Genomic DNA, 7,173 nt, shown 5'->3' with positions numbered 1-7,173 from the left:
TTAGGTCATCTACTATCATGAATAAGATAGTTTTTCTCATTATTATTGCCATCAAGTATATTATTGGTATTTAAATTGGTTTTCATATGCTAATTTATATTCTTCAATTACATAATTCATCAGTCTAGCAGAGTTTTGGTGGAGTCTTCAGGAATTTTCTCTCTATGTAGTTATCTTTAAATAAAGATAATTTTATAAGCTAAAGATCTTCTACATCTAGTTTTGCTACCATTCATTTCTTCATTACTTACTCCACAATCATTCTTTGAATAACTACCTAATTTGGACATCATTCTGGGAGGCATGCAGTTGTATATATATGTATTTCTCATGTAGAAAATCAAATATTTTCTAACAGAAGTGAAGTCCAAGCTGAGTGTGAAGCAGTAGATGTTATTCAGGCAAAGTGGGAGGTCTGGTAGATTTCCAGTTAGATCAAAGTTTTATCTTTAAACCATTCCAGCAGATCTGAGAAATAAAAATTAGGGAAGGAAGCAAAACAACACAAATATAAAAGTTCCAAAATTGGGCAATCTCATATTTAACAGATGACAGTATCTGTCAATTCTATTTCCTTTTTCTTCTAAGAGTCATATTGAATATATCCTCATGACCAAAAATTAGACAGTCTTCAGAATATTTTCACTACTTTAGTAATTTGGCAGTCGAATTTGTTTTTACTATCTCAGTGATAATTGAAGACAGAATTCTGACTATGCCCTTTCATGAGAATGCCAAAGCTGTCTCTTCTTCCTGGACCACATTTTACATCAGTTGGCAAGACTTTTTCCCAGATCAAGCGGTAGGAGCTGGATGCACAACAGCCCTTAGAAAGAGAGATGCTGGTTTCTCTGGGAGTAAAGGTGGCTCCTGGATGAGCCTGGGGGTTAGTGTATAAAAGAAAAAGGCTTCTAATCAACCAAACAGAGATCTGATTTCCTATCTCACACGGGGCACTGGTCTATCTGGCAGAGCCCAACAACATCTCCACCAGGACCCAAAGAGGAAACTGGTCCAAATGTGTTGGAAGGTTGACTTTGTCAGTCCTTAGGTTAGGTTGACAAGCTTCAGGAAACAGGGCAAGGACTAATACTTGGTTAGTCATTAGATCATCATTTTCCTAATGAATCCCATATTCTACTGGCCTCAAGGAGAGACAACACCCAATCAAGGGGATAAACATTCCATATCAAAGACGGAGTATATTCACAGGGGTGAAGTAAGGAGAAAGCTGAGGGCAAAACCTTGAAAGCAGAACTAGAAATAAAGAGAAAAATACATAAAGATATACATTGGAGATAGATCTGGCCTATGTTTGATCACACAGAACATGTACCAGGAGATATAATCAGGACCTTTGTGTAAGGAGAAGAGGAGGACATGGTAAATACTTCATCCTCAGCAATCACTAAGATGCTTACATCTACATGGATTTATTAAAAGAAACTGGGAAAAACAGATCAGACTCCATGGGGTTTAAAAAAAAGAGAGAGAGAGAGATAATGACACTGTGTAGGTAGGGAGCTAGGGGTGAACCTGGGAGGAGTGAAGGGTGCTGACAAATATGATTAAAATACACTGTATGGAATTTTCAAAGAATTAAGAAAAAATATTTTTTAAAACAAAGAATCTGTGTTGGCAACTCCCATGGGGAAATTTCACTCTATGGTGTAATGGGCTATATGAAGAACAAGGGATGGAATAAGATTCCTACAACTGTCTAAATGGTACATGGGGTCATGTCTCAGGATGGGTGAAGAAATTAATCAATGAAAAGAAAAGTGAAAAAGCATTTATAGTGGTACTAAAACAACATGTCATGGAAATATAGGACTTCTTATTTAGAACAAACTCATAGTCTAGGAGGAAACCTAGCTGTAGTAAAATTTAGACAGCTCTGGTAGATCTGCATGTAGGACTGAACGGAGCTATTGAAAATCCCCGGTGGGGAAGACTTTTCATGTGGGTCATGATGGATAAAGAAGAATTTTCCAGGATAAAGAAGAAGGAAGCATATTTGAGGTGAAAGAATTTACCTATTTCTCCTCTTACCCTTTTCAGTGGCTCTTGTTAAAATAAAATGTGTTATGTGAGAAATCCCATGCTCATCATTGTCAAGGGTAAATGGATATATTGGAAAGAGCAGTCCTGAGGATAGAGAACAATGTGATCCAAAAGAAATACAATGTGAGCCATAAATATAACCACAAATGTAATTTAAAAATTTGTAGTAGCCACATTCTTTGAATGAGTAAAGAGAAACAATTTAAATTAATTTTAATAGTAGACTTTGTCCTAACTTACTATTTCCAAAGTATCTTCATTCCAACATGTAACAACTTTTAGTGTGATATTTTATAGTTTTGTACTAAATTCATGAACTATCCTGTTATATATATTTTAAATAACCCTGTTGCATATTTTAAATTTAAAGCACAATTCAGCCCAGCAAAGTTTCCAGGGTTCAACAGATGTATGTGGCTATTGGCAATTATATTGGATGGCTCAGATAATCAGCATGCTGATTTTGGCTGCAGAAAATAAGTATCTAGAGGTTGGGGCATCTGTAGGCATCCTGAAGACTTGTACTGAGATTAGCCTCAAAGAATATGGACAGACTGATCCCATTCAACAATTACCCCGATGACCAGCTTGTAGTCTCTGATTTTATCCAAAGCAAGGTCCAGCAAGGTCCGAGCTAGTGTCTGCTACTCCACCCATAGAAAATATGTCCAAGTCAAGTTTTCCTGGGAAAAATTCTCATTTTGCTTGACTTTTATTATTTTATGTTAAAAGCCCAGAGGCAGCTCTTCTTGACACCTAATAATGTCTTTCCCAGCTCTCTTAGGAAGCAAGGGCTCAACGTTTTCTCACATATAAGCCCCAGTGGACTCTTTCTCCATTTCATCCAAACACTGCCCAGAAATGAGCTCACAGACCTTCTTCTCATCATGGCCAGAGGCAAGTAGGACTATCTGGGACACCAGGAGGAGAGGTCAAAGACAAGCTTGATTTCCCTGAAATAATGTGCTAATATTTCCAATCCCAGAGACTAGTCACAGATGGTGCCTAAAATTGACTCAGCCTTGGCCAAAGCATCCAACAGAAACTGGTCTTAGAGACTTCATAATCCCATTATCTAAGATGGGTGATGGAGTTAATTCTTGTAGACTTCGTTTTTGGTGTTCTGCTTCTTATTGACCATTCAGGTTCCATTAAATCCTCCGGCCCTGACGTCTACATGATGCTCAAGAGAGTAGGATGCCATTGCTGTTGATCTGGTAACACTCTCTAAGGAGAGTTTATGATTATATTTTTGTCCTTGTGAATTCAAGGAAATCTGCCCAAAGACATGATTTTAGCTGTTGGATATATAACTGGAGCAGTATGAAAGTGAATAAAAACATACCATTTGGTATCAAAACTGGGCTTGACTTTACTTGTCTAAGATATACATGGTTGCCATTAGGCTATTTGAAGGAATGAGTCATTTCTCTTCACTCTCTGTATCATCAGATACTTTAGGATCTCTGAGAAACTTTCTCTCTCTCCTCTCTCTCTGTCTCCCCCTCTCTCTCTGTCTCGTCTCTCTCTCTCTCTCTCTCTCTCTCTCTCTCTCTCTCTCTCTCTCTNTCTCTCTCTCTCTCTCTCTCTCTCTCTCTCTCTCTCTCTCTCTCTCTCTCTCTCTCTCTCTGTGTGTGTGTGTGTGTGTGTGTGTATGTGTGTGTAGCAGCTCCTGCAGAAGTTAAAGGTATAAGAACTTGTTACCCCATTTGCTAGCAAGGTCAGAGTGGGTTAGACTCGATGTCCCAAGCAGGTTTTTTTTTTCATGGACTTTACTACCAGCTGCACCACCACCATCCAAATCATCACCATCACCATCACCATCACCATCATCTCCTCCTCCTCTATTTCTTTCTTTTTCTTGAGTTTTATACCTCGCCTGTGTTTAGAGTCTCATTTCTAAAGCCCCAAAAGGCAAATTAATCTACTTGAATGACTCTATGTATAAAAACTGGTACACACCTATGGATAATAATGTCAATCATTGATTACAGGTAAATAGGACAAGCCATTTAGTTGTACCATTATACATAATACCATCTGCTGGCACTTTATCAAGTCTCCCTTTATCAAAGAGCCATTGAGTCACTCTTTTAAAAAGCCTACATGTGAGTCCATATGACAAAGAAATAGGAGACCAAGTAATTGTTTCAATTTTCTGTGTTACCACCCAGAGTCACTAAGTCTATTGTTTCACTGATAATTCTTTAATTAAGGATATAAATAGTCTGATTTTGTCAGTTGCTTTGGGGACAGAAGTGGGCTGGCAATTTTGGAATAAAAGACTAAATTCCATATAGTTCTGCTTTGGCCTGGCAGTTCAGAGCTGTGATGTGGGTATTTCCTTCAGGTGTGACATAACCATTTCTGTCTTGAACTGGAGTAGCTGTGACCACCTGGGTAGTAAGCTCACCAGATACAGCCTGTTACGATTTCTTTGTGAAAAGATAGGAAAGGTTTATGAGACTGGCAAAGTCTCTCCCTTCTACAGTATTATGTAAGAGATAAACAATGTCTGAAGATTGGAATTCTTTGTACTGTGTCTATCCTAGGCCTTTTCAATGGTCAAGATCTTGTGAATCATTCGTGATGAAGGGAGAAATCTTCAGTTGCTCCTGATGGGATATCATGTAGTCACCAATGCTTCTAAAATAGCCCCAATAAGGTTATTAGTTCATCAGGTTGGAGTTGAATCTAATCTTTTATTTATTATATCATCATCATTTCTTTCCTGGTCCTTTGATTCTTTCTCAATTTGGTGTAAATAATCTCTCCAGGAAAGACAGGTGATACTTGGTGACCAGACATGGACCTATACAGTTAAAGAGGCCTTGGAAGGCCTCACAGCCTGGACAACAGTTCACTGAAAGGATTCTGAGAGGGAGGTGGACGTTCTCTTCACTACACACTCTCCATGCCTGTGCAGTGATGATGACAACAACATGCTGTGGCATTGAACCACCTCAGCTGCCACACTAATGAGCTGACTAATACATGTTAGCTCCAGAAGCAGGCCATGAAAGGCAACCAGAAGCCCTAATGTAATGGTTATCTGTTAGTATGCATAATATCTTAGATACTGGATAATATCTTAGGATTTTTCTTTGTTATCCTGATCCAGGTTAAAAAAAAAATAAGCATGAAAATCTTAGTGCCAACCAGTGAGCTGTTCCCCTATGAGTGATATCACCCAGGAAGGTCTCTGAGACTTCCCACATACGACTGACCATTGTTACTGCTGTTGGTTGCATGACAGAATGCAATGGTAAGTGTCCTACACTGAAGAAATTACACATCCTGGTTGTAAGTCACGAGGAAGTCAGACTTGATTGAATAGGAAACTCCTTCTCTATAGGCTGACATTCACAATGCTGAAAAACACCATGGAAGCTGCTGGGCGGATGTATCATGAATGGTCCTACTCAGTTGTGGTCCCTGTAATTTATGCAATCAGTAGGCCAGGGCAAGGTGTGCCACTGATGCTATCCATAGTGATATGACAGTTGTAGGTGTGACCAATTATTTCACAAGAAGAAACTCCTGCTGTGCATCACAATCTCAGCAAAAGGCTATAGCTAGAGAAATTTCAGACTACAATGCGGGGGGTACTGTTATTGTTTTGTTAAGTGGATAAGAGGCTGTAACACTGCTTTCTAAAACTCTGTGTTTATGTCTGTAAATAGCTTCTGCTGCTGTCAGCTAGAGTGGAAAGACGGTTCTTTTTATAGTTACCTCAGAGACTAATAATTGATAAATGATGCTACTGCCTATAGCAAATGTTTGTTACTGTGGCTTATAATGTTAAAGTGGTATAATGGTCCAGTGTGCAGCCCCAAATGGATCAAAGCTCAAGGGAACATAGCAGAAAAGGGAGTGGAAAAAAGTCTCAGAGAAAGCAGTGTAGTAGTATCATTACCTCCTGTGGGTGTGACATGGTTGTTTTCATCTTGAATCAGAGCAACGGTGACCATCTGCATGAACCCCTTCTCATGAGATTTGGACTAACATCCCCTCATGTATGGAAAGGAAAAGCTAAAGATGTCCATGAACCACCTCCAGGATTATATAAGAGTTAAACAATGGTCCAGGGATTCAGGTTTTTGGGTAGTGAATCTGTTTACATGGAACTCAGGAATTATTCAGCATTGCAACTTTTGTGTGTTATCAATACTGTGTGTAGGACCCTTTGGTCCCTAGAAGTTCCCAAGGAAATTCCTGGTAGAGAAGCCATTTTGAATGATTCGTGCTTCTTCCAGAAAAGCAGTGAATGGAATCAGTTCATTGGTTACTGAACCAGGACTTAGGTTGAATCCTTTATTTGATCATTGGTGTCTTCTCTTTTGGGAAGGATGGATGCTTCTTTATTTCTCTTCAGGAAAAAGTGCACAAAATAGCATTGTTCAGAAAGTGATTGATAGAAAGTGGTGTGTTCATTTGAGTCAATGAATAGAAGTGAAAGGGATATTTCATTTATATTTGTCTTGTGATATAACTTGGAGAATCCCACTTGATTCACCTCTCTGGACAAGATACTTGCTTTGTCTTTGAGATTCACCAATGTATAGTCTCTCTATGTTTTAATCTTGTTGGCATCCATAGTCTGTCTTTGGTTTTTTTTTTTTTTTTTTTGTATTTTTGTTTTTGTTTTTCAGAGCTGAGGATCGAACCTAGGGCCTTATGCTTGCTAGGCAAGTGCTCTACCACTGATCTAAATCCCCAACCCTGGCATCCATAGTCTTTAACCTATGTTCTACTTGTTCTATTTGTGATGACTAGGATGCTAGTTTTTAAATACCTGTGGAAGTTTCAATTCATTCTGATGAGGATACCTTGGAGACTGATTTAGCCAAAGACCAGCATGAAAGCGGGGTTTCATATTGCTAGAGTGAGGCAGGTTATCTCACACAAAGCAATGACAATATGCAATCCATTGATACTCTTTCAGTTAAAAGCAGAAAAAAAAGGAAGGAAAGATGGAAGGAAGGATGGAAGGAAGGAAGGAAGGAAGGAAGGGAGAGAGGGAGGGGAGGGGCAGAGAGAGAAAAACAGGGAGGGAAGGAGGGAGGGATGGAGGGGGAGAGAGAGAGAGGGAGGGAGGGATGGAGGGAG

This window comes from Mus caroli, chromosome 12, assembly GCF_900094665.2.
Source record: "Mus caroli chromosome 12, CAROLI_EIJ_v1.1, whole genome shotgun sequence".
In the NCBI taxonomy this organism is placed as follows: Eukaryota; Metazoa; Chordata; class Mammalia; order Rodentia; family Muridae; genus Mus; species Mus caroli.
The sequence above is the reverse complement of the archived record's forward strand: the minus strand, read 5'-3'. Positions refer to the sequence as shown.